This window comes from Brachyhypopomus gauderio, unplaced genomic scaffold, assembly GCF_052324685.1.
Source record: "Brachyhypopomus gauderio isolate BG-103 unplaced genomic scaffold, BGAUD_0.2 sc65, whole genome shotgun sequence".
NCBI classification, from domain to species: Eukaryota; Metazoa; Chordata; class Actinopteri; order Gymnotiformes; family Hypopomidae; genus Brachyhypopomus; species Brachyhypopomus gauderio.
In genome coordinates, this window is record NW_027506886.1 from 1,389,152 (window position 1) to 1,413,129 (window position 23,978).

A 23,978-nucleotide genomic window follows, 5' to 3' on the forward strand; every position below is an offset into this window, starting at 1 on the left:
AAAGCTCTGTACAAGTCTGTACTGAATGCATACTCTGGCTTGAGGACTGCATTCTGGACAGGCACAGGTCCATAGTACATGCAGGCTTTTTGTGTATCATCCCTGGCAGGCTGCTGGCTCTTTGAGGTCACGCCAGAACCCATATTGGAAACCTGCAATCCCCAGCATCTCTGCCTGTGTACAGAACCTTTAGAGCTTCTGCATGTTCCTTAGTGCTTAGAGCAGAATTGACATTCAGTTACACTCATGCATTGTGGAAATTTCCGGTTTCCGATTCAAATCAGGTAGCATCATCCTCTAAAAGGGGTTCTGTTCAGAAGTTTATGCTGTCATACTTCATGCTGATACTACTGATGCTGCTGGAACACCATCCATTGACTTACTCATGAGTCAGAAGGATGTTTTCATTTTGAAACTCTTCCAACACAAGTTGGTAGGAAACTTATGTGTCTGGTCAACATCCAGGTGTCATTTTGTAGCCAAGGCGTGATGGCCAAGTGGTAAGGCGTCGGTCTCGTAAACCGAAGACCACGGGTTCGATCCCCGTTCATGCCTTGTATGTCCGTCCTAATTCCATAATCTCGAAATTTTGAGCGGCATAGTAGGTCCGTAGTAGCTGACTTTTTTGTGGAGCATTCCTTACAAACTTTTGGCTAGTAGATGTCTATCCAATGCATTCACTGGAACCCTCCAGCTGGCTCAGGGTACTCTGTACATAAGGCTTTGCTGTAGCTAGAGGACTGCCACAAGCCTTCATGCTAGACAGACACAGATCCTTATAAGATGCAATGTTTTTGTGTAGCATCACTTGCAGACTGCTGGCCGGTTGAGGTCACACCAGAACCCACACTGGAACCCTACCTTTGGGACTTGGCAGACTGGTGGCAAGAAGTGTGCCATGTGCTTGCAGGCAGAAAATGAAGGGCTCCATGTGAGCATATTTTCAACGTGTTGTATGGTTGCCGTTAGTTTTCACCAGCATTCAAAAGACTAAAATTATGTTCAATTAATTGCCTGTGTAGTCCAAATCGAGTTCCCGGTTCAAATTGGGTAGCGACACCTTCTAGAAGGCATTCTGTTCAGAAGTTTTTGGAGCTATTTTTAATGTTAGCACCCATGACTTTGCACGATCAGCTTCCAAAGATAAAGGAAGAGTCAATAACATGGGGATGTAGCTCAGTGGTAGAGCGTGTGCTTCGCATGTACAAGGTCCTGGGTTCAATCCCCAGCATCTCCATCTTATATACTGAATTGTTAGATTAGCCTAATTTGCCCTAACGTTTGTACATCTGCCCTCTAGAAAAGCTCTGTACAAGTCTGTACTGAATGCATACTCTGGCTTGAGGACTGCATTCTGGACAGGCACAGGTCCATAGTACATGCAGGCTTTTTGTGTATCATCCCTGGCAGGCTGCTGGCTCTTTGAGGTCACGCCAGAACCCATATTGGAAACCTGCAATCCCCAGCATATCTGCCTGTGTACAGAAACTTTAGAGCTTCTGCATGTTCCTTAGTGCTTAGAGCAGAATTGACATTCAGTTACACTCATGCATTGTCGAAATTTCCAGTTTCCGATTCAAATCAGGTAGCATCATCCTCTAAAAGGGGTTCTGTTCAGAAGTTTATGCTGTCATACTTCATGCTGATACTACTGATGCTGCTGGAACAGAATCCATTGACTTACTCATGAGTCAGAAGGATGTTTTCATTTTGAAACTCTTCCAACACAAGTTGGTAGGAAACTTATGTGTCTGGTCAACATCCAGGTGTCATTTTGTAGCCAAGGTGTGATGGCCAAGTGGTAAGGCGTCGGTCTTGTAAACCGAAGACCACGGGTTCGATCCCAGTTCATGCCTTGTATGTCTGTCCTATTTCCGGAATCTCGAGATTTTGAGCGGCATAGTAGGTCCGTAGTAGCTGACTTTTTTGTGGAACATTCCTTACAAACTTTTGGCTAGTAGATGTCTATCCAATGCATTCACTGGAACCCTCCAGCTGGCTCTGGGTACTCTGTACATAAGGCTTTGCTGTAGCTAGAGGACTGCCACAAGCCTTCATGCTAGACAGACACAGATCCTTATAAGATGCAATGTTTTTGTGTAGCATCACTTGCAGACTGCTGGCCGGTTGAGGTCACACCAGAACCCACACTGGAACCCTACCTTTGGGACTTGGCAGACTGGTGGCAAGAAGTGTGCCATGTGCTTGCAGGCAGAAAATGAAGGGCTCCATGTGAGCATATTTTCAACGTGTTGTATGGTTGCCGTTAGTTTTCACCAGCATTCAAAAGACTAAAATTATGTTCAATTAATTGCCTGTGTAGTCCAAATCGAGTTCCCGGTTCAAATTGGGTAGCGACACCTTCTAGAAGGCATTCTGTTCAGAAGTTTTTGGACCTATTTTTAATGTTAGCACCCATGACTTTGCACGATCAGCTTCCAAAGATAAAGGAAGAGTAAATAACATGGGGATGTAGCTCAGTGGTAAAGTGTGTGCTTCGCATGTACAAGGTCCTGGGTTCAATCCCCAGCAGCTCCATCTTATATACTGAATTGTTAGAATAGCCTAATTTGCCCTAACGTTTGTACAACTGCCCTCTAGAAATGCTCTGTACAAGTCTGTACTGAATGCATACTCTGGCTTGAGGACTGCATTCTGGACAGGCACAGGTTCATAGTACATGCAGGCTTTTTGTGTATCATCCCTGGCCGGCTGCTGGCTCTTTGTGGTCACGCCAGAACCCATATTGGAAACCTGCAATCCCCAGCATATCTGCCTGTGTACAGAACCTTTAGAGCTTCTGCATGTTCCTTAGTGTTTAGAGCAGAATTGACATTCAGTTACACTCATGCATTGTCGAAATTTCCAGTTTCCGATTCAAATCAGGTAGCATCATCCTCTAAAAGGGGTTCTTTTCAGAAGTTTATGCTGTCATACTTCATGCTGATACTACTGATGCTGCTGGAACACCATCCATTGACTTACTCATGAGTCAGAAGGATGTTTTCATTTTGAAACTCTTCCAACACAAGTTGGTAGGAAACTTATGTGTCTGGTCAACATCCAGGTGTCATTTTGTAGCCAAGGCGTGATGGCCAAGTGGTAAGGCGTCGGTCTCGTAAACCGAAGACCACGGGTTCGATCCCCGTTCATGCCTTGTATGTCCGTCCTAATTCCGGAATCTCGAGATTTTGAGCGGCATAGTAGGTCCGTAGTAGCTGACATTTTGTGGAGCATTCCTTACAAACTTTTGGCTAGTAGATGTCTATCCAATGCATTCACTGGAACCCTCCAGCTGGCTCTGGGTACTCTGTACATAAGGCTTTGCTCTAGCTAGAGGACTGCCACAAGCCTTCATGCTAGACAGACACAGATCCTTATAAGATGCAATGTTTTTGTGTAGCATCACTTGCAGACTGCTGGCCGGTTGAGGTCACACCAGAACCCACACTGGAACCCTACCTTTGGGACTTGGCAGACTGGTGGCAAAAAGTGTGCCATGTGCTTGCAGGCAGAAAATGAAGGGCTCCATGTGAGCATATTTTCAACGTGTTGTATGGTTGCCGTTAGTTTTCACCAGCATTCAAAAGACTAAAATTACGTTCAATTAATTGCCTGTGTAGTCCAAATCGAGTTCCCGGTTCAAATTGGGTAGCGACACCTTCTAGAAGGCATTCTGTTCAGAAGGTTTTGGAGCTATTTTTAATGTTAGCACCCATGACTTTGCACGATCAGCTTCCAAAGATAAAGGAAGAGTGAATAACATGGGGATGTAGCTCAGTGGTAGAGCGTGTGCTTCGCATGTACAAGGTCCTGGGTTCAATCCCCAGCAGCTCCATCTTATATACTGAATTGTTGGATTAGCCTAATTTGCCCTAACTTTTGTACAACTGCCCTCTAGAAAAGCTCTGTACAAGTCTGTACTGAATGCATACTCTGGCTTGAGGACTGCATTCTGGACAGGCACAGGTTCATAGTACATGCAGGCTTTTTGTGTATCATCCCTGGCAGGCTGCTGGCTCTTTGAGGTCACGCCAGAACCCATATTGGAAACCTGCAATCCCCAGCATATCTGCCTGTGTACAGAACCTTTAGAGCTTCTGCATGTTCCTTAGTGTTTAGAGCAGAATTGACATTCAGTTACACTCATGCATTGTCGAAATTTCCAGTTTCCGATTCAAATCAGGTAGCATCATCCTCTAAAAGGGGTTCTGTTCAGAAGTTTATGCTGTCATACTTCATGCTGATACTACTGATGCTGCTGGAACACCATCCATTGACTTACTCATGAGTCAGAAGGATGTTTTCATTTTGAAACTCTTCCAACACAAGTTGGTAGGAAACTTATGTATCTGGTCAACATCCAGGTGTCATTTTGTAGCCAAGGCGTGATGGCCAAGTGGTAAGGCGTCGGTCTCGTAAACCGAAGACCACGGGTTCGATCCCCGTTCATGCCTTGTATGTCCGTCCTAATTCCGTAATCTCGATATTTTCAGCTGCATAGTAGGTCCGTAGTAGCTGACTTTTTTGTGAAGCATTCCTTACAAACTTTTGGCTAGTAGATGTCTATCCAATGCATTCACTGGAACCCTCCAGCTGGCTCTGGGTACTCTGTACATAAGGCTTTGCTGTAGCTAGAGGACTGCCACAAGCCTTCATGCTAGACAGACACAGATCCTTATAAGATGCAATGTTTTTGTGTAGCATCACTTGCAGACTGCTGGCCGGTTGAGGTCACACCAGAACCCACACTGGAACCCTACCTTTGGGACTTGGCAGACTGGTGGCAAAAAGTGTGCCATGTGCTTGCAGGCAGAAAATGAAGGGCTCCATGTGAGCATATTCTCAACGTGTTGTATGGTTGCCGTTTATTTTTCACCAGCATTCAAAAGACTAAAATTACATTCAATCAATTGCCTGTGTAGTCCAAATCGAGTTCCCGGTTCAAATTGGGTAGCGACACCTTCTAGAAGGCATTCTGTTCAGAAGTTTTTGGAGCTATTTTTAATGTTAGCACCCATGACTTTGCACGATCAGCTTCCAAAGATAAAGGAAGAGTAAATAACATGGGGATGTAGCTCAGTGGTAGAGCGTGTGCTTCGCATGTACAAGGTCCTGGGTTCAATCCCCAGCATCTCCATCTTATATACTGAATTGTTAGATTAGCCTAATTTGCCCTAACGTTTGTACAACTGCCCTCTAGAAATGCTCTGTACAAGTCTGTACTGAATGCATACTCTGGCTTGAGGACTGCATTCTGGACAGGCACAGGTCCATAGTACATGCAGGCTTTTTGTGTATCATCCCTGGCAGGCTGCTGGCTCTTTGAGGTCACGCCAGAACCCATATTGGAAACCTGCAATCCCCAGCATCTCTGCCTGTGTACAGAACCTTTAGAGCTTCTGCATGTTCCTTAGTGCTTAGAGCAGAATTGACATTCAGTTACACTCATGCATTGTGGAAATTTCCGGTTTCCGATTCAAATCAGGTAGCATCATCCTCTAAAAGGGGTTCTGTTCAGAAGTTTATGCTGTCATACTTCATGCTGATACTACTGATGCTGCTGGAACACCATCCATTGACTTACTCATGAGTCAGAAGGATGTTTTCATTTTGAAACTCTTCCAACACAAGTTGGTAGGAAACTTATGTGTCTGGTCAACATCCAGGTGTCATTTGGCAGCCAAGGCGTGATGGCCAAGTGGTAAGGCGTCGGTCTCGTAAACCGAAGACCACGGGTTCGATCCCCGTTCATGCCTTGTATGTCCGTCCTAATCCCGGTATCTTGAGATTTTGAGCGGCATAGTAGGTCCGTAGTAGCTGACTTTTTTGTGGAACATTCCTTACAAACTTTTGGCTAGTAGATGTCTATCCAATGCATTCACTGGAACCCTCCAGCTGGCTCTGGGTACTCTGTACATAAGGCTTTGCTGTAGCTAGAGGACTGCCACAAGCCTTCATGCTAGACAGACACAGATCCTTATAAGATGCAATGTTTTTGTGTAGCATCACTTGCAGACTGCTGGCCGGTTGAGGTCACACCAGAACCCACACTGGAACCCTACCTTTGGGACTTGGCAGACTGGTGGCAAGAAGTGTGCCATGTGCTTGCAGGCAGAAAATGAAGGGCTCCATGTGAGCATATTTTCAACGTGTTGTATGGTTGCCGTTAGTTTTCACCAGCATTCAAAAGACTAAAATTATGTTCAATTAATTGCCTGTGTAGTCCAAATCGAGTTCCCGGTTCAAATTGGGTAGCGACACCTTCTAGAAGGCATTCTGTTCAGAAGTTTTTGGACCTATTTTTAATGTTAGCACCCATGACTTTGCACGATCAGCTTCCAAAGATAAAGGAAGAGTAAATAACATGGGGATGTAGCTCAGTGGTAAAGTGTGTGCTTCGCATGTACAAGGTCCTGGGTTCAATCCCCAGCAGCTCCATCTTATATACTGAATTGTTAGAATAGCCTAATTTGCCCTAACGTTTGTACAACTGCCCTCTAGAAATGCTCTGTACAAGTCTGTACTGAATGCATACTCTGGCTTGAGGACTGCATTCTGGACAGGCACAGGTTCATAGTACATGCAGGCTTTTTGTGTATCATCCCTGGCCGGCTGCTGGCTCTTTGTGGTCACGCCAGAACCCATATTGGAAACCTGCAATCCCCAGCATATCTGCCTGTGTACAGAACCTTTAGAGCTTCTGCATGTTCCTTAGTGTTTAGAGCAGAATTGACATTCAGTTACACTCATGCATTGTCGAAATTTCCAGTTTCCGATTCAAATCAGGTAGCATCATCCTCTAAAAGGGGTTCTGTTCAGAAGTTTATGCTGTCATACTTCATGCTGATACTACTGATGCTGCTGGAACACCATCCATTGACTTACTCATGAGTCAGAAGGATGTTTTCATTTTGAAACTCTTCCAACACAAGTTGGTAGGAAACTTATGTGTCTGGTCAACATCCAGGTGTCATTTTGTAGCCAAGGCGTGATGGCCAAGTGGTAAGGCGTCGGTCTCGTAAACCGAAGACCACGGGTTCGATCCCCGTTCATGCCTTGTATGTCCGTCCTAATTCCGGAATCTCGAGATTTTGAGCGGCATAGTAGGTCCGTAGTAGCTGACATTTTGTGGAGCATTCCTTACAAACTTTTGGCTAGTAGATGTCTATCCAATGCATTCACTGGAACCCTCCAGCTGGCTCTGGGTACTCTGTACATAAGGCTTTGCTGTAGCTAGAGGACTGCCACAAGCCTTCATGCTAGACAGACACAGATCCTTATAAGATGCAATGTTTTTGTGTAGCATCACTTGCAGACTGCTGGCCGGTTGAGGTCACACCAGAACCCACACTGGAACCCTACCTTTGGGACTTGGCAGACTGGTGGCAAAAAGTGTGCCATGTGCTTGCAGGCAGAAAATGAAGGGCTCCATGTGAGCATATTTTCAACGTGTTGTATGGTTGCCGTTAGTTTTCACCAGCATTCAAAAGACTAAAATTACGTTCAAATAATTGCCTGTGTAGTCCAAATCGAGTTCCCGGTTCAAATTGGGTAGCGACACCTTCTAGAAGGCATTCTGTTCAGAAGGTTTTGGAGCTATTTTTAATGTTAGCACCCATGACTTTGCACGATCAGCTTCCAAAGATAAAGGAAGAGTGAATAACATGGGGATGTAGCTCAGTGGTAGAGCGTGTGCTTCGCATGTACAAGGTCCTGGGTTCAATCCCCAGCATCTCCATCTTATATACTGAATTGTTAGATTAGCCTAATTTGCCCTAACGTTTGTACATCTGCCCTCTAGAAAAGCTCTGTACAAGTCTGTACTGAATGCATACTCTGGCTTGAGGACTGCATTCTGGACAGGCACAGGTCCATAGTACATGCAGGCTTTTTGTGTATCATCCCTGGCAGGCTGCTGGCTCTTTGAGGTCACGCCAGAACCCATATTGGAAACCTGCAATCCCCAGCATATCTGCCTGTGTACAGAACCTTTAGAGCTTCTGCATGTTCCTTAGTGCTTAGAGCAGAATTGACATTCAGTTACACTCATGCATTGTCGAAATTTCCAGTTTCCGATTCAAATCAGGTAGCATCATCCTCTAAAAGGGGTTCTGTTCAGAAGTTTATGCTGTCATACTTCATGCTGATACTACTGATGCTGCTGGAACACCATCCATTGACTTACTCATGAGTCAGAAGGATGTTTTCATTTTGAAACTCTTCCAACACAAGTTGGTAGGAAACTTATGTGTCTGGTCAACATCCAGGTGTCATTTTGTAGCCAAGGCGTGATGGCCAAGTGGTAAGGCGTCGGTCTCGTAAACCGAAGACCACGGGTTCGATCCCCGTTCATGCCTTGTATGTCCGTCCTAATCCCGGTATCTTGAGATTTTGAGCGGCATAGTAGGTCCGTAGTAGCTGACTTTTTTGTGGAACATTCCTTACAAACTTTTGGCTAGTAGATGTCTATCCAATGCATTCACTGGAACCCTCCAGCTGGCTCTGGGTACTCTGTACATAAGGCTTTGCTGTAGCTAGAGGACTGCCACAAGCCTTCATGCTAGACAGACACAGATCCTTATAAGATGCAATGTTTTTGTGTAGCATCACTTGCAGACTGCTGGCCGGTTGAGGTCACACCAGAACCCACACTGGAACCCTACCTTTGGGACTTGGCAGACTGGTGGCAAGAAGTGTGCCATGTGCTTGCAGGCAGAAAATGAAGGGCTCCATGTGAGCATATTTTCAACGTGTTGTATGGTTGCCGTTAGTTTTCACCAGCATTCAAAAGACTAAAATTATGTTCAATTAATTGCCTGTGTAGTCCAAATCGAGTTCCCGGTTCAAATTGGGTAGCGACACCTTCTAGAAGGCATTCTGTTCAGAAGTTTTTGGACCTATTTTTAATGTTAGCACCCATGACTTTGCACGATCAGCTTCCAAAGATAAAGGAAGAGTAAATAACATGGGGATGTAGCTCAGTGGTAAAGTGTGTGCTTCGCATGTACAAGGTCCTGGGTTCAATCCCCAGCAGCTCCATCTTATATACTGAATTGTTAGAATAGCCTAATTTGCCCTAACGTTTGTACAACTGCCCTCTAGAAATGCTCTGTACAAGTCTGTACTGAATGCATACTCTGGCTTGAGGACTGCATTCTGGACAGGCACAGGTTCATAGTACATGCAGGCTTTTTGTGTATCATCCCTGGCCGGCTGCTGGCTCTTTGTGGTCACGCCAGAACCCATATTGGAAACCTGCAATCCCCAGCATATCTGCCTGTGTACAGAACCTTTAGAGCTTCTGCATGTTCCTTAGTGTTTAGAGCAGAATTGACATTCAGTTACACTCATGCATTGTCGAAATTTCCAGTTTCCGATTCAAATCAGGTAGCATCATCCTCTAAAAGGGGTTCTGTTCCGAAGTTTATGCTGTCATACTTCATGCTGATACTACTGATGCTGCTGGAACACCATCCATTGACTTACTCATGAGTCAGAAGGATGTTTTCATTTTGAAACTCTTCCAACACAAGTTGGTAGGAAACTTATGTGTCTGGTCAACATCCAGGTGTCATTTTGTAGCCAAGGAGTGATGGCCAAGTGGTAAGGCGTCGGTCTCGTAAACCGAAGACCACGGGTTCGATCCCCGTTCATGCCTTGTATGTCCGTCCTAATTCCGGAATCTTGAGATTTTGAGCGGCATAGTAGGTCCGTAGTAGCTGACTTTTTTGTGGAGCATTCCTTACAAACTTTTGGCTAGTAGATGTCTATCCAATGCATTCACTGGAACCCTCCAGCTGGCTCTGGGTACTCTGTACATAAGGCTTTGCTGTAGCTAGAGGACTGCCACAAGCCTTCATGCTAGACAGACACAGATCCTTATAAGATGCAATGTTTTTGTGTAGCATCACTTGCAGACTGCTGGCCGGTTGAGGTCACACCAGAACCCACACTGGAACCCTACCTTTGGGACTTGGCAGACTGGTGGCAAAAAGTGTGCCATGTGCTTGCAGGCAGAAAATGAAGGGCTCCATGTGAGCATATTTTCAACGTGTTGTATGGTTGCCGTTAGTTTTCACCAGCATTCAAAAGACTAAAATTACGTTCAATTAATTGCCTGTGTAGTCCAAATCAAGTTCCCGGTTCAAATTGGGTAGCGACACCTTCTAGAAGGCATTCTGTTCAGAAGGTTTTGGAGCTATTTTTAATGTTAGCACCCATGACTTTGCACGATCAGCTTCCAAAGATAAAGGAAGAGTCAATAACATGGGGATGTAGCTCAGTGGTAGAGCGTGTGCTTCGCATGTACAAGGTCCTGGGTTCAATCCCCAGCATCTCCATCTTATATACTGAATTGTTAGATTAGCCTAATTTGCCCTAACGTTTGTACATCTGCCCTCTAGAAAAGCTCTGTACAAGTCTGTACTGAATGCATACTCTGGCTTGAGGACTGCATTCTGGACAGGCACAGGTCCATAGTACATGCAGGCTTTTTGTGTATCATCCCTGGCAGGCTGCTGGCTCTTTGAGGTCACGCCAGAACCCATATTGGAAACCTGCAATCCCCAGCATATCTGCCTGTGTACAGAACCTTTAGAGCTTCTGCATGTTCCTTAGTGTTTAGAGCAGAATTGACATTCAGTTACACTCATGCATTGTCGAAATTTCCAGTTTCCGATTCAAATCAGGTAGCATCATCCTCTAAAAGGGGTTCTGTTCCGAAGTTTATGCTGTCATACTTCATGCTGATACTACTGATGCTGCTGGAACACCATCCATTGACTTACTCATGAGTCAGAAGGATGTTTTCATTTTGAAACTCTTCCAACACAAGTTGGTAGGAAACTTATGTGTCTGGTCAACATCCAGGTGTCATTTTGTAGCCAAGGAGTGATGGCCAAGTGGTAAGGCGTCGGTCTCGTAAACCGAAGACCACGGGTTCGATCCCCGTTCATGCCTTGTATGTCCGTCCTAATTCCGGAATCTTGAGATTTTGAGCGGCATAGTAGGTCCGTAGTAGCTGACTTTTTTGTGGAGCATTCCTTACAAACTTTTGGCTAGTAGATGTCTATCCAATGCATTCACTGGAACCCTCCAGCTGGCTCTGGGTACTCTGTACATAAGGCTTTGCTGTAGCTAGAGGACTGCCACAAGCCTTCATGCTAGACAGACACAGATCCTTATAAGATGCAATGTTTTTGTGTAGCATCACTTGCAGACTGCTGGCCGGTTGAGGTCACACCAGAACCCACACTGGAACCCTACCTTTGGGACTTGGCAGACTGGTGGCAAAAAGTGTGCCATGTGCTTGCAGGCAGAAAATGAAGGGCTCCATGTGAGCATATTTTCAACGTGTTGTATGGTTGCCGTTAGTTTTCACCAGCATTCAAAAGACTAAAATTACGTTCAATTAATTGCCTGTGTAGTCCAAATCAAGTTCCCGGTTCAAATTGGGTAGCGACACCTTCTAGAAGGCATTCTGTTCAGAAGGTTTTGGAGCTATTTTTAATGTTAGCACCCATGACTTTGCACGATCAGCTTCCAAAGATAAAGGAAGAGTCAATAACATGGGGATGTAGCTCAGTGGTAGAGCGTGTGCTTCGCATGTACAAGGTCCTGGGTTCAATCCCCAGCATCTCCATCTTATATACTGAATTGTTAGATTAGCCTAATTTGCCCTAACGTTTGTACATCTGCCCTCTAGAAAAGCTCTGTACAAGTCTGTACTGAATGCATACTCTGGCTTGAGGACTGCATTCTGGACAGGCACAGGTCCATAGTACATGCAGGCTTTTTGTGTATCATCCCTGGCAGGCTGCTGGCTCTTTGAGGTCACGCCAGAACCCATATTGGAAACCTGCAATCCCCAGCATATCTGCCTGTGTACAGAAACTTTAGAGCTTCTGCATGTTCCTTAGTGCTTAGAGCAGAATTGACATTCAGTTACACTCATGCATTGTCGAAATTTCCAGTTTCCGATTCAAATCAGGTAGCATCATCCTCTAAAAGGGGTTCTGTTCAGAAGTTTATGCTGTCATACTTCATGCTGATACTACTGATGCTGCTGGAACACCATCCATTGACTTACTCATGAGTCAGAAGGATGTTTTCATTTTGAAACTCTTCCAACACAAGTTGGTAGGAAACTTATGTGTCTGGTCAAGATCCAGGTGTCATTTTGTAGCAAAGGCGTGATGGCCAAGTGGTAAGGCGTCGGTCTCGTAAACCGAAGACCACGGGTTCGATCCCCGTTCATGCCTTGTATGTCCGTCCTAATTCCGGAATCTCGAGATTTTGAGCGGCATAGTAGGTCCGTAGTAGCTGACATTTTGTGGAGCATTCCTTACAAACTTTTGGCTAGTAGATGTCTATCCAATGCATTCACTGGAACCCTCCAGCTGGCTCTGGGTACTCTGTACATAAGGCTTTGCTGTAGCTAGAGGACTGCCACAAGCCTTCATGCTAGACAGACACAGATCCTTATAAGATGCAATGTTTTTGTGTAGCATCACTTGCAGACTGCTGGCCGGTTGAGGTCACACCAGAACCCACACTGGAACCCTACCTTTGGGACTTGGCAGACTGGTGGCAAGAAGTGTGCCATGTGCTTGCAGGCAGAAAATGAAGGGCTCCATGTGAGCATATTTTCAACGTGTTGTATGGTTGCCGTTAGTTTTCACCAGCATTCAAAAGACTAAAATTATGTTCAATTAATTGCCTGTGTAGTCCAAATCGAGTTCCCGGTTCAAATTGGGTAGCGACACCTTCTAGAAGGCATTCTGTTCAGAAGTTTTTGGACCTATTTTTAATGTTAGCACCCATGACTTTGCACGATCAGCTTCCAAAGATAAAGGAAGAGTAAATAACATGGGGATGTAGCTCAGTGGTAAAGTGTTTGCTTCGCATGTACAAGGTCCTGGGTTCAATCCCCAGCAGCTCCATCTTATATACTGAATTGTTAGAATAGCCTAATTTGCCCTAACGTTTGTACAACTGCCCTCTAGAAATGCTCTGTACAAGTCTGTACTGAATGCATACTCTGGCTTGAGGACTGCATTCTGGACAGGCACAGGTTCATAGTACATGCAGGCTTTTTGTGTATCATCCCTGGCAGGCTGCTGGCTCTTTGAGGTCACGCCAGAACCCATATTGGAAACCTGCAATCCCCAGCATATCTGCCTGTGTACAGAACCTTTAGAGCTTCTGCATGTTCCTTAGTGTTTAGAGCAGAATTGACATTCAGTTACACTCATGCATTGTCGAAATTTCCAGTTTCCGATTCAAATCAGGTAGCATCATCCTCTAAAAGGGGTTCTGTTCAGAAGTTTATGCTGTCATACTTCATGCTGATACTACTGATGCTGCTGGAACACCATCCATTGACTTACTCATGAGTCAGAAGGATGTTTTCATTTTGAAACTCTTCCAACACAAGTTGGTAGGAAACTTATGTATCTGGTCAACATCCAGGTGTCATTTTGTAGCCAAGGCGTGATGGCCAAGTGGTAAGGCGTCGGTCTCGTAAACCGAACACCACGGGTTCGATCCATGTTCATGCCTTGTATGTCCGTCCTAATTCCGGAATCTCGATATTTTCAGCGGCATAGTAGGTCCGTAGTAGCTGACTTTTTTGTGGAACATTCCTTACAAACTTTTGGCTAGTAGATGTCTATCCAATGCATTCACTGGAACCCTCCAGCTGGCTCTGGGTACTCTGTACATAAGGCTTTGCTGTAGCTAGAGGACTGCCACAAGCCTTCATGCTAGACAGACACAGATCCTTATAAGATGCAATGTTTTTGTGTAGCATCACTTGCAGACTGCTGGCCGGTTGAGGTCACACCAGAACCCACACTGGAACCCTACCTTTGGGACTTGGCAGACTGGTGGCAAGAAGTGTGCCATGTGCTTGCAGGCAGAAAATGAAGGGCTCCATGTGAGCATATTTTCAACGTGTTGTATGGTTGCCGTTAGTTTTCACCAGCATTCAAAACTCTAAAATTATGTTCAATTAATTGCCTGTGTAGTCCAAATCGAGTTCCCGGTTCAAATTGGGTAGCGACACCTTCTAGAAGGCATTCTGTTCAGAAGTTTTTGGAGCTATTTTTAATGTTAGCACCCATGACTTTGCACGATCAGCTTCCAAAGATAAAGGAAGAGTCAATAACATGGGGATGTAGCTCAGTGGTAGAGCGTGTGCTTCGCATGTACAAGGTCCTGGGTTCAATCCCCAGCATCTCCATCTTATATACTGAATTGTTAGATTAGCCTAATTTGCCCTAACGTTTGTACATCTGCCCTCTAGAAAAGCTCTGTACAAGTCTGTACTGAATGCATACTCTGGCTTGAGGACTGCATTCTGGACAGGCACAGGTCCATAGTACATGCAGGCTTTTTGTGTATCATCCCTGGCAGGCTGCTGGCTCTTTGAGGTCACGCCAGAACCCATATTGGAAACCTGCAATCCCCAGCATATCTGCCTGTGTACAGAAACTTTAGAGCTTCTGCATGTTCCTTAGTGCTTAGAGCAGAATTGACATTCAGTTACACTCATGCATTGTCGAAATTTCCAGTTTCCGATTCAAATCAGGTAGCATCATCCTCTAAAAGGGGTTCTGTTCAGAAGTTTATGCTGTCATACTTCATGCTGATACTACTGATGCTGCTGGAATAGAATCCATTGACTTACTCATGAGTCAGAAGGATGTTTTCATTTTGAAACTCTTCCAACACAAGTTGGTAGGAAACTTATGTGTCTGGTCAACATCCAGGTGTCATTTTGTAGCCAAGGTGTGATGGCCAAGTGGTAAGGCGTCGGTCTCGTAAACCGAACACCACGGGTTCGATCCACGTTCATGCCTTGTATGTCCGTCCTAATTCCGGAATCTCGATATTTTCAGCGGTGTAGTAGCTGACTTTTTTGTGGAGCATTCCTTACAAACTTTTGGCTAGTAGATGTCTATCCAATGCATTCACTGGAACCCTCCAGCTGGCTCTGGGTACTCTGTACATAAGGCTTTGCTGTAGCTAGAGGACTGCCACAAGCCTTCATGCTAGACAGACACAGATCCTTATAAGATGCAATGTTTTTGTGTAGCATCACTTGCAGACTGCTGGCCGGTTGAGGTCACACCAGAACCCACACTGGAACCCTACCTTTGGGACTTGGCAGACTGGTGGCAAGAAGTGTGCCATGTGCTTGCAGGCAGAAAATGAAGGGCTCCATGTGAGCATATTTTCAACGTGTTGTATGGTTGCCGTTAGTTTTCACCAGCATTCAAAAGACTAAAATTATGTTCAATTAATTGCCTGTGTAGTCCAAATCGAGTTCCCGGTTCAAATTGGGTAGCGACACCTTCTAGAAGGCATTCTGTTCAGAAGTTTTTGGACCTATTTTTAATGTTAGCACCCATGACTTTGCACGATCAGCTTCCAAAGATAAATGAAGAGTAAATAACATGGGGATGTAGCTCAGTGGTAAAGTGTTTGCTTCGCATGTACAAGGTCCTGGGTTCAATCCCCAGCAGCTCCATCTTATATACTGAATTGTTAGAATAGCCTAATTTGCCCTAACGTTTGTACAACTGCCCTCTAGAAATGCTCTGTACAAGTCTGTACTGAATGCATACTCTGGCTTGAGGACTGCATTCTGGACAGGCACAGGTTCATAGTACATGCAGGCTTTTTGTGTATCATCCCTGGCCGGCTGCTGGCTCTTTGTGGTCACGCCAGAACCCATATTGGAAACCTGCAATCCCCAGCATATCTGCCTGTGTACAGAACCTTTAGAGCTTCTGCATGTTCCTTAGTGTTTAGAGCAGAATTGACATTCAGTTACACTCATGCATTGTCGAAATTTCCAGTTTCCGATTCAAATCAGGTAGCATCATCCTCTAAAAGGGGTTCTGTTCAGAAGTTTATGCTGTCATACTTCATGCTGATACTACTGATGCTGCTGGAACACCATCCATTGACTTACTCATGAGTCAGAAGGATGTTTTCATTTTGAAACTCTTCCAACACAAGTTGGTAGGAAACTTATGTATCTGGTCAACATCCAGGTGTCATTTTGTAGCCAAGGCGTGATGGCCAAGTGGTAAGGCGTCGGTCTCGTAAACCGAACACCACGGGTTCGATCCACGTTCATGCCTTGTATGTCCGTCCTAATTCCGGAATCTCGATATTTTCAGCGGCATAGTAGGTCCGTAGTAGCTGACTTTTTTGTGGAACATTCCTTACAAACTTTTGGCTAGTAGATGTCTATCCAATGCATTCACTGGAACCCTCCAGCTGGCTCTGGGTACTCTGTACATAAGGCTTTGCTGTAGCTAGAGGACTGCCACAAGCCTTCATGCTAGACAGACACAGATCCTTATAAGATGCAATGTTTTTGTGTAGCATCACTTGCAGACTGCTGGCCGGTTGAGGTCACACCAGAACCCACACTGGAACCCTACCTTTGGGACTTGGCAGACTGGTGGCAAGAAGTGTGCCATGTGCTTGCAGGCAGAAAATGAAGGGCTCCATGTGAGCATATTTTCAACGTGTTGTATGGTTGCCGTTAGTTTTCACCAGCATTCAAAACTCTAAAATTATGTTCAATTAATTGCCTGTGTAGTCCAAATCGAGTTCCCGGTTCAAATTGGGTAGCGACACCTTCTAGAAGGCATTCTGTTCAGAAGTTTTTGGAGCTATTTTTAATGTTAGCACCCATGACTTTGCACGATCAGCTTCCAAAGATAAAGGAAGAGTCAATAACATGGGGATGTAGCTCAGTGGTAGAGCGTGTGCTTAGCATGTACAAGGTCCTGGGTTCAATCCCCAGCATCTCCATCTTATATACTGAATTGTTAGATTAGCCTAATTTGCCCTAACGTTTGTACATCTGCCCTCTAGAAAAGCTCTGTACAAGTCTGTACTGAATGCATACTCTGGCTTGAGGACTGCATTCTGGACAGGCACAGGTCCATAGTACATGCAGGCTTTTTGTGTATCATCCCTGGCAGGCTGCTGGCTCTTTGAGGTCACGCCAGAACCCATATTGGAAACCTGCAATCCCCAGCATATCTGCCTGTGTACAGAAACTTTAGAGCTTCTGCATGTTCCTTAGTGCTTAGAGCAGAATTGACATTCAGTTACACTCATGCATTGTCGAAATTTCCAGTTTCCGATTCAAATCAGGTAGCATCATCCTCTAAAAGGGGTTCTGTTCAGAAGTTTATGCTGTCATACTTCATGCTGATACTACTGATGCTGCTGGAACACCATCCATTGACTTACTCATGAGTCAGAAGGATGTTTTCATTTTGAAACTCTTCCAACACAAGTTGGTAGGAAACTTATGTGTCTGGTCAACATCCAGGTGTCATTTTGTAGCCAAGGCGTGATGGCCAAGTGGTAAGGCGTCGGTCTCGTAAACCGAAGACCACGGGTTCGATCCCCGTTCATGCCTTGTATGTCCGTCCTAATCCCGGTATCTTGAGATTTTGAGCGGCATAGTAGGTCCGTAGTAGCTGACTTTTTTGTGGAACATTCCTTACAAACTTTTGGCTAGTAGATGTCTATCCAATGCATTCACTGGAACCCTCCAGCTGGCTCTGGGTACTCTGTACATAAGGCTTTGCTGTAGCTAGAGGACTGCCACAAGCCTTCATGCTAGACAGACACAGATCCTTATAAGATGCAATGTTTTTGTGTAGCATCACTTGCAGACTGCTGGCCGGTTGAGGTCACACCAGAACCCACACTGGAACCCTACCTTTGGGACTTGGCAGACTGGTGGCAAGAAGTGTGCCATGTGCTTGCAGGCAGAAAATGAAGGGCTCCATGTGAGCATATTTTCAACGTGTTGTATGGTTGCCGTTAGTTTTCACCAGCATTCAAAAGACTAAAATTATGTTCAATTAATTGCCTGTGTAGTCCAAATCGAGTTCCCGGTTCAAATTGGGTAGCGACACCTTCTAGAAGGCATTCTGTTCAGAAGTTTTTGGACCTATTTTTAATGTTAGCACCCATGACTTTGCACGATCAGCTTCCAAAGATAAAGGAAGAGTAAATAACATGGGGATGTAGCTCAGTGGTAAAGTGTGTGCTTCGCATGTACAAGGTCCTGGGTTCAATCCCCAGCAGCTCCATCTTATATACTGAATTGTTAGAATAGCCTAATTTGCCCTAACGTTTGTACAACTGCCCTCTAGAAATGCTCTGTACAAGTCTGTACTGAATGCATACTCTGGCTTGAGGACTGCATTCTGGACAGGCACAGGTTCATAGTACATGCAGGCTTTTTGTGTATCATCCCTGGCCGGCTGCTGGCTCTTTGAGGTCACGCCAGAACCCATATTGGAAACCTGCAATCCCCAGCATCTCTGCCTGTGTACAGAACCTTTAGAGCTTCTGCATGTTCCTTAGTGCTTAGAGCAGAATTGACATTCAGTTACACTCATGCATTGTGGAAATTTCCGGTTTCCGATTCAAATCAGGTAGCATCATCCTCTAAAAGGGGTTCTGTTCAGAAGTTTATGCTGTCATACTTCATGCTGATACTACTGATGCTGCTGGAACACCATCCATTGACTTACTCATGAGTCAGAAGGATGTTTTCATTTTGAAACTCTTCCAACACAAGTTGGTAGGAAACTTATGTGTCTGGTCAACATCCAGGTGTCATTTTGCAGCCAAGGCGTGATGGCCAAGTGGTAAGGCGTCGGTCTCGTAAACCGAAGACCACGGGTTCGATCCCCGTTCATGCCTTGTATGTCCGTCCTAATTCCGGAATCTCGATATTTTCAGCGGCATAGTAGGTCCGTAGTAGCTGACTTTTTTGTGGAACATTCCTTACAAACTTTTGGCTAGTAGATGTCTATCCAATGCATTCACTGGAACCCTCCAGCTGGCTCTGGGTACTCTGTACATAAGGCTTTGCTGTAGCTAGAGGACTGCCACAAGCCTTCATGCTAGACAGACACAGATCCTTATAAGATGCAATGTTTTTGTGTAGCATCACTTGCAGACTGCTGGCCGGTTGAGGTCACACCAGAACCCACACTGGAACCCTACCTTTGGGACTTGGCAGACTGGTGGCAAGAAGTGTGCCATGTGCTTGCAGGCAGAAAATGAAGGGCTCCATGTGAGCATATTTTCAACGTGTTGTATGGTTGCCGTTAGTTTTCACCAGCATTCAAAAGACTAAAATTATGTTCAATTAAATGCCTGTGTAGTCCAAATCGAGTTCCCGGTTCAAATTGGGTAGCGACACCTTCTAGAAGGCATCCTGTTCAGAAGTTTTTGGAGCTATTTTTAATGTTAGCACCCATGACTTTGCACGATCAGCTTCCAAAGATAAAGGAAGAGTCAATAACATGGGGATGTAGCTCAGTGGTAGAGCGTGTGCTTCGCATGTACAAGGTCCTGGGTTCAATCCCCAGCATCTCCATCTTATATACTGAATTGTTAGATTAGCCTAATTTGCCCTAACGTTTGTACAACTGCCCTCTAGAAAAGCTCTGTACAAGTCTGTACTGAATGCATACTCTGGCTTGAGGACTGCATTCTGGACAGGCACAGGTCGATAGTACATGCAGGCTTTTTGTGTATCATCCCTGGCAGGCTGCTGGCTCTTTGAGGTCACGCCAGAACCCATATTGGAAACCTGCAATCCCCAGCATCTCTGCCTGTGTACAGAACCTTTAGAGCTTAGAGCTTCTGCATGTTCCTTAGTGCTTAGAGCAGAATTGACATTCAGTTACACTCATGCATTGTCGAAATTTCCGGTTTCCGATTCAAATCAGGTAGCATCATCCTCTAAAAGGGGTTCTGTTCAGAAGTTTATGCTGTCATACTTCATGCTGATACTACTGATGCTGCTGGAACACCATCCATTGACTTACTCATGAGTCAGAAGGATGTTTTCATTTTGAAACTCTTCCAACACAAGTTGGTAGGAAACTTATGTGTCTGGTCAACATCCAGGTGTCATTTTGTAGCCAAGGCGTGATGGCCAAGTGGTAAGGCGTCGGTCTCGTAAACCGAACACCACGGGTTCGATCCACGTTCATGCCTTGTATGTCCGTCCTAATTCCGGAATCTCGATATTTTCAGCGGCATAGTAGGTCCGTAGTAGCTGACTTTTTTGTGGAACATTCCTTACAAACTTTTGGCTAGTAGATGTCTATCCAATGCATTCACTGGAACCCTCCAGCTGGCTCTGGGTACTCTGTACATAAGGCTTTGCTGTAGCTAGAGGACTGCCACAAGCCTTCATGCTAGACAGACACAGATCCTTATAAGATGCAATGTTTTTGTGTAGCATCACTTGCAGACTGCTGGCCGGTTGAGGTCACACCAGAACCCACACTGGAACCCTACCTTTGGGACTTGGCAGACTGGTGGCAAGAAGTGTGCCATGTGCTTGCAGGCAGAAAATGAAGGGCTCCATGTGAGCATATTTTCAACGTGTTGTATGGTTGCCGTTAGTTTTCACCAGCATTCAAAACTCTAAAATTATGTTCAATTAATTGCCTGTGTAGTCCAAATCGAGTTCCCGGTTCAAATTGGGTAGCGACACCTTCTAGAAGGCATTCTGTTCAGAAGTTTTTGGAGCTATTTTTAATGTTAGCACCCATGACTTTGCACGATCAGCTTCCAAAGATAAAGGAAGAGTCAATAACATGGGGATGTAGCTCAGTGGTAGAGCGTGTGCTTAGCATGTACAAGGTCCTGGGTTCAATCCCCAGCATCTCCATCTTATATACTGAATTGTTAGATTAGCCTAATTTGCCCTAACGTTTGTACATCTGCCCTCTAGAAAAGCTCTGTACAAGTCTGTACTGAATGCATACTCTGGCTTGAGGACTGCATTCTGGACAGGCACAGGTCCATAGTACATGCAGGCTTTTTGTGTATCATCCCTGGCAGGCTGCTGGCTCTTTGAGGTCACGCCAGAACCCATATTGGAAACCTGCAATCCCCAGCATATCTGCCTGTGTACAGAAACTTTAGAGCTTCTGCATGTTCCTTAGTGCTTAGAGCAGAATTGACATTCAGTTACACTCATGCATTGTCGAAATTTCCAGTTTCCGATTCAAATCAGGTAGCATCATCCTCTAAAAGGGGTTCTGTTCAGAAGTTTATGCTGTCATACTTCATGCTGATACTACTGATGCTGCTGGAACACCATCCATTGACTTACTCATGAGTCAGAAGGATGTTTTCATTTTGAAACTCTTCCAACACAAGTTGGTAGGAAACTTATGTGTCTGGTCAACATCCAGGTGTCATTTTGTAGCCAAGGCGTGATGGCCAAGTGGTAAGGCGTCGGTCTCGTAAACCGAAGACCACGGGTTCGATCCCCGTTCATGCCTTGTATGTCCGTCCTAATCCCGGTATCTTGAGATTTTGAGCGGCATAGTAGGTCCGTAGTAGCTGACTTTTTTGTGGAACATTCCTTACAAACTTTTGGCTAGTAGATGTCTATCCAATGCATTCACTGGAACCCTCCAGCTGGCTCTGGGTACTCTGTACATAAGGCTTTGCTGTAGCTAGAGGACTGCCACAAGCCTTCATGCTAGACAGACACAGATCCTTATAAGATGCAATGTTTTTGTGTAGCATCACTTGCAGACTGCTGGCCGGTTGAGGTCACACCAGAACCCACACTGGAACCCTACCTTTGGGACTTGGCAGACTGGTGGCAAGAAGTGTGCCATGTGCTTGCAGGCAGAAAATGAAGGGCTCCATGTGAGCATATTTTCAACGTGTTGTATGGTTGCCGTTAGTTTTCACCAGCATTCAAAAGACTAAAATTATGTTCAATTAATTGCCTGTGTAGTCCAAATCGAGTTCCCGGTTCAAATTGGGTAGCGACACCTTCTAGAAGGCATTCTGTTCAGAAGTTTTTGGACCTATTTTTAATGTTAGCACCCATGACTTTGCACGATCAGCTTCCAAAGATAAAGGAAGAGTAAATAACATGGGGATGTAGCTCAGTGGTAAAGTGTGTGCTTCGCATGTACAAGGTCCTGGGTTCAATCCCCAGCAGCTCCATCTTATATACTGAATTGTTAGAATAGCCTAATTTGCCCTAACGTTTGTACAACTGCCCTCTAGAAATGCTCTGTACAAGTCTGTACTGAATGCATACTCTGGCTTGAGGACTGCATTCTGGACAGGCACAGGTTCATAGTACATGCAGGCTTTTTGTGTATCATCCCTGGCCGGCTGCTGGCTCTTTGAGGTCACGCCAGAACCCATATTGGAAACCTGCAATCCCCAGCATCTCTGCCTGTGTACAGAACCTTTAGAGCTTCTGCATGTTCCTTAGTGCTTAGAGCAGAATTGACATTCAGTTACACTCATGCATTGTGGAAATTTCCGGTTTCCGATTCAAATCAGGTAGCATCATCCTCTAAAAGGGGTTCTGTTCAGAAGTTTATGCTGTCATACTTCATGCTGATACTACTGATGCTGCTGGAACACCATCCATTGACTTACTCATGAGTCAGAAGGATGTTTTCATTTTGAAACTCTTCCAACACAAGTTGGTAGGAAACTTATGTGTCTGGTCAACATCCAGGTGTCATTTTGCAGCCAAGGCGTGATGGCCAAGTGGTAAGGCGTCGGTCTCGTAAACCGAAGACCACGGGTTCGATCCCCGTTCATGCCTTGTATGTCCGTCCTAATTCCGGAATCTCGAGATTTTGAGCGGCATAGTAGGTCCGTAGTAGCTGACTTTTTTGTGGAACATTCCTTACAAACCTTTGGCTAGTAGATGTCTATCCAATGCATTCACTGGAACCCTCCAGCTGGCTCTGGGTACTCTGTACATAAGGCTTTGCTGTAGCTAGAGGACTGCCACAAGCCTTCATGCTAGACAGACACAGATCCTTATAAGATGCAATGTTTTTGTGTAGCATCACTTGCAGACTGCTGGCCGGTTGAGGTCACACCAGAACCCACACTGGAACCCTACCTTTGGGACTTGGCAGACTGGTGGCAAGAAGTGTGCCATGTGCTTGCAGGCAGAAAATGAAGGGCTCCATGTGAGCATATTTTCAACGTGTTGTATGGTTGCCGTTAGTTTTCCCCAGCATTCAAAAGACGAAAATTATGTTCAATTAATTGCCTGTGTAGTCCAAATCGAGTTCCCGGTTCAAATTGGGTAGCGACACCTTCTAGAAGGCATTCTGTTCAGAAGTTTTTGGAGCTATTTTTAATGTTAGCACCCATGACTTTGCACGATCAGCTTCCAAAGATAAAGGAAGAGTCAATAACATGGGGATGTAGCTCAGTGGTAGAGCGTGTGCTTCGCATGTACAAGGTCCTGGGTTCAATCCCCAGCATCTCCATCTTATATACTGAATTGTTAGATTAGCCTAATTTGCCCTAACGTTTGTACAAGTGCCCTCTAGAAAAGCTCTGTACAAGTCTGTACTGAATGCATACTCTGGCTTGAGGACTGCATTCTGGACAGGCACAGGTCCATAGTACATGCAGGCTTTTTGTGTATCATCCCTGGCAGGCTGCTGGCTCTTTGAGGTCACGCCAGAACCCATATTGGAAACCTGCAATCCCCAGCATATCTGCCTGTGTACAGAAACTTTAGAGCTTCTGCATGTTCCTTAGTGCTTAGAGCAGAATTGACATTCAGTTACACTCATGCATTGTCGAAATTTCCAGTTTCCGATTCAAATCAGGTAGCATCATCCTCTAAAAGGGGTTCTGTTCAGAAGTTTATGCTGTCATACTTCATGCTGATACTACTGATGCTGCTGGAACACCATCCATTGACTTACTCATGAGTCAGAAGGATGTTTTCATTTTGAAACTCTTCCAACACAAGTTGGTAGGAAACTTATGTGTCTGGTCAACATCCAGGTGTCATTTTGTAGCCAAGGCGTGATGGCCAAGTGGTAAGGCGTCGGTCTCGTAAACCGAAGACCACGGGTTCGATCCCCGTTCATGCCTTGTATGTCCGT

The 23,978-nt window shown here is 45.1% G+C and overlaps 37 non-coding genes across 37 annotated transcripts; all 37 read left to right on the plus strand.

The window, feature by feature from the left end:
* The first annotated feature begins 483 nt into the window (after nt 1-483).
* On the plus strand, nt 484-555 carry trnat-cgu (transfer RNA threonine (anticodon CGU)). Its single transcript has one exon. It is a non-coding gene; the product is annotated as a tRNA-Thr (tRNA).
* Nucleotides 556-1,165: 610 nt separating this feature from the next.
* trnaa-cgc (transfer RNA alanine (anticodon CGC)) lies at nt 1,166-1,237 on the plus strand. Its single transcript has one exon. It is a non-coding gene; the product is annotated as a tRNA-Ala (tRNA).
* A 547-nt stretch (nt 1,238-1,784) lies between these two features.
* Nucleotides 1,785-1,856, plus strand: trnat-ugu (transfer RNA threonine (anticodon UGU)). The gene has a single exon. It is a non-coding gene; the product is annotated as a tRNA-Thr (tRNA).
* A 610-nt stretch (nt 1,857-2,466) lies between these two features.
* On the plus strand, nt 2,467-2,538 carry trnaa-cgc (transfer RNA alanine (anticodon CGC)). Its single transcript has one exon. It is a non-coding gene; the product is annotated as a tRNA-Ala (tRNA).
* A 547-nt stretch (nt 2,539-3,085) lies between these two features.
* trnat-cgu (transfer RNA threonine (anticodon CGU)) lies at nt 3,086-3,157 on the plus strand. The gene has a single exon. It is a non-coding gene; the product is annotated as a tRNA-Thr (tRNA).
* A 609-nt stretch (nt 3,158-3,766) lies between these two features.
* Nucleotides 3,767-3,838, plus strand: trnaa-cgc (transfer RNA alanine (anticodon CGC)). Its single transcript has one exon. It is a non-coding gene; the product is annotated as a tRNA-Ala (tRNA).
* A 547-nt stretch (nt 3,839-4,385) lies between these two features.
* trnat-cgu (transfer RNA threonine (anticodon CGU)) lies at nt 4,386-4,457 on the plus strand. The gene has a single exon. It is a non-coding gene; the product is annotated as a tRNA-Thr (tRNA).
* Nucleotides 4,458-5,068: 611 nt separating this feature from the next.
* Nucleotides 5,069-5,140, plus strand: trnaa-cgc (transfer RNA alanine (anticodon CGC)). Its single transcript has one exon. It is a non-coding gene; the product is annotated as a tRNA-Ala (tRNA).
* Nucleotides 5,141-5,687: 547 nt separating this feature from the next.
* trnat-cgu (transfer RNA threonine (anticodon CGU)) lies at nt 5,688-5,759 on the plus strand. Its single transcript has one exon. It is a non-coding gene; the product is annotated as a tRNA-Thr (tRNA).
* Nucleotides 5,760-6,369: 610 nt separating this feature from the next.
* Nucleotides 6,370-6,441, plus strand: trnaa-cgc (transfer RNA alanine (anticodon CGC)). The gene has a single exon. It is a non-coding gene; the product is annotated as a tRNA-Ala (tRNA).
* Nucleotides 6,442-6,988: 547 nt separating this feature from the next.
* trnat-cgu (transfer RNA threonine (anticodon CGU)) lies at nt 6,989-7,060 on the plus strand. Its single transcript has one exon. It is a non-coding gene; the product is annotated as a tRNA-Thr (tRNA).
* Nucleotides 7,061-7,669: 609 nt separating this feature from the next.
* Nucleotides 7,670-7,741, plus strand: trnaa-cgc (transfer RNA alanine (anticodon CGC)). The gene has a single exon. It is a non-coding gene; the product is annotated as a tRNA-Ala (tRNA).
* Nucleotides 7,742-8,288: 547 nt separating this feature from the next.
* Nucleotides 8,289-8,360, plus strand: trnat-cgu (transfer RNA threonine (anticodon CGU)). The gene has a single exon. It is a non-coding gene; the product is annotated as a tRNA-Thr (tRNA).
* Nucleotides 8,361-8,970: 610 nt separating this feature from the next.
* trnaa-cgc (transfer RNA alanine (anticodon CGC)) lies at nt 8,971-9,042 on the plus strand. Its single transcript has one exon. It is a non-coding gene; the product is annotated as a tRNA-Ala (tRNA).
* Nucleotides 9,043-9,589: 547 nt separating this feature from the next.
* On the plus strand, nt 9,590-9,661 carry trnat-cgu (transfer RNA threonine (anticodon CGU)). The gene has a single exon. It is a non-coding gene; the product is annotated as a tRNA-Thr (tRNA).
* Nucleotides 9,662-10,271: 610 nt separating this feature from the next.
* trnaa-cgc (transfer RNA alanine (anticodon CGC)) lies at nt 10,272-10,343 on the plus strand. Its single transcript has one exon. It is a non-coding gene; the product is annotated as a tRNA-Ala (tRNA).
* Nucleotides 10,344-10,890: 547 nt separating this feature from the next.
* trnat-cgu (transfer RNA threonine (anticodon CGU)) lies at nt 10,891-10,962 on the plus strand. Its single transcript has one exon. It is a non-coding gene; the product is annotated as a tRNA-Thr (tRNA).
* A 610-nt stretch (nt 10,963-11,572) lies between these two features.
* trnaa-cgc (transfer RNA alanine (anticodon CGC)) lies at nt 11,573-11,644 on the plus strand. Its single transcript has one exon. It is a non-coding gene; the product is annotated as a tRNA-Ala (tRNA).
* A 547-nt stretch (nt 11,645-12,191) lies between these two features.
* Nucleotides 12,192-12,263, plus strand: trnat-cgu (transfer RNA threonine (anticodon CGU)). The gene has a single exon. It is a non-coding gene; the product is annotated as a tRNA-Thr (tRNA).
* Nucleotides 12,264-12,872: 609 nt separating this feature from the next.
* On the plus strand, nt 12,873-12,944 carry trnaa-cgc (transfer RNA alanine (anticodon CGC)). Its single transcript has one exon. It is a non-coding gene; the product is annotated as a tRNA-Ala (tRNA).
* Nucleotides 12,945-13,491: 547 nt separating this feature from the next.
* trnat-cgu (transfer RNA threonine (anticodon CGU)) lies at nt 13,492-13,563 on the plus strand. The gene has a single exon. It is a non-coding gene; the product is annotated as a tRNA-Thr (tRNA).
* Nucleotides 13,564-14,173: 610 nt separating this feature from the next.
* Nucleotides 14,174-14,245, plus strand: trnaa-cgc (transfer RNA alanine (anticodon CGC)). The gene has a single exon. It is a non-coding gene; the product is annotated as a tRNA-Ala (tRNA).
* A 547-nt stretch (nt 14,246-14,792) lies between these two features.
* trnat-cgu (transfer RNA threonine (anticodon CGU)) lies at nt 14,793-14,864 on the plus strand. The gene has a single exon. It is a non-coding gene; the product is annotated as a tRNA-Thr (tRNA).
* Nucleotides 14,865-15,463: 599 nt separating this feature from the next.
* On the plus strand, nt 15,464-15,535 carry trnaa-cgc (transfer RNA alanine (anticodon CGC)). The gene has a single exon. It is a non-coding gene; the product is annotated as a tRNA-Ala (tRNA).
* A 547-nt stretch (nt 15,536-16,082) lies between these two features.
* Nucleotides 16,083-16,154, plus strand: trnat-cgu (transfer RNA threonine (anticodon CGU)). The gene has a single exon. It is a non-coding gene; the product is annotated as a tRNA-Thr (tRNA).
* Nucleotides 16,155-16,764: 610 nt separating this feature from the next.
* trnaa-agc (transfer RNA alanine (anticodon AGC)) lies at nt 16,765-16,836 on the plus strand. Its single transcript has one exon. It is a non-coding gene; the product is annotated as a tRNA-Ala (tRNA).
* A 547-nt stretch (nt 16,837-17,383) lies between these two features.
* trnat-cgu (transfer RNA threonine (anticodon CGU)) lies at nt 17,384-17,455 on the plus strand. Its single transcript has one exon. It is a non-coding gene; the product is annotated as a tRNA-Thr (tRNA).
* Nucleotides 17,456-18,065: 610 nt separating this feature from the next.
* On the plus strand, nt 18,066-18,137 carry trnaa-cgc (transfer RNA alanine (anticodon CGC)). Its single transcript has one exon. It is a non-coding gene; the product is annotated as a tRNA-Ala (tRNA).
* A 547-nt stretch (nt 18,138-18,684) lies between these two features.
* On the plus strand, nt 18,685-18,756 carry trnat-cgu (transfer RNA threonine (anticodon CGU)). Its single transcript has one exon. It is a non-coding gene; the product is annotated as a tRNA-Thr (tRNA).
* Nucleotides 18,757-19,366: 610 nt separating this feature from the next.
* On the plus strand, nt 19,367-19,438 carry trnaa-cgc (transfer RNA alanine (anticodon CGC)). Its single transcript has one exon. It is a non-coding gene; the product is annotated as a tRNA-Ala (tRNA).
* A 554-nt stretch (nt 19,439-19,992) lies between these two features.
* trnat-cgu (transfer RNA threonine (anticodon CGU)) lies at nt 19,993-20,064 on the plus strand. The gene has a single exon. It is a non-coding gene; the product is annotated as a tRNA-Thr (tRNA).
* Nucleotides 20,065-20,674: 610 nt separating this feature from the next.
* Nucleotides 20,675-20,746, plus strand: trnaa-agc (transfer RNA alanine (anticodon AGC)). Its single transcript has one exon. It is a non-coding gene; the product is annotated as a tRNA-Ala (tRNA).
* Nucleotides 20,747-21,293: 547 nt separating this feature from the next.
* trnat-cgu (transfer RNA threonine (anticodon CGU)) lies at nt 21,294-21,365 on the plus strand. Its single transcript has one exon. It is a non-coding gene; the product is annotated as a tRNA-Thr (tRNA).
* Nucleotides 21,366-21,975: 610 nt separating this feature from the next.
* On the plus strand, nt 21,976-22,047 carry trnaa-cgc (transfer RNA alanine (anticodon CGC)). The gene has a single exon. It is a non-coding gene; the product is annotated as a tRNA-Ala (tRNA).
* A 547-nt stretch (nt 22,048-22,594) lies between these two features.
* Nucleotides 22,595-22,666, plus strand: trnat-cgu (transfer RNA threonine (anticodon CGU)). The gene has a single exon. It is a non-coding gene; the product is annotated as a tRNA-Thr (tRNA).
* Nucleotides 22,667-23,276: 610 nt separating this feature from the next.
* Nucleotides 23,277-23,348, plus strand: trnaa-cgc (transfer RNA alanine (anticodon CGC)). The gene has a single exon. It is a non-coding gene; the product is annotated as a tRNA-Ala (tRNA).
* Nucleotides 23,349-23,895: 547 nt separating this feature from the next.
* On the plus strand, nt 23,896-23,967 carry trnat-cgu (transfer RNA threonine (anticodon CGU)). Its single transcript has one exon. It is a non-coding gene; the product is annotated as a tRNA-Thr (tRNA).
* The last annotated feature ends 11 nt before the right edge of the window (nt 23,968-23,978 follow it).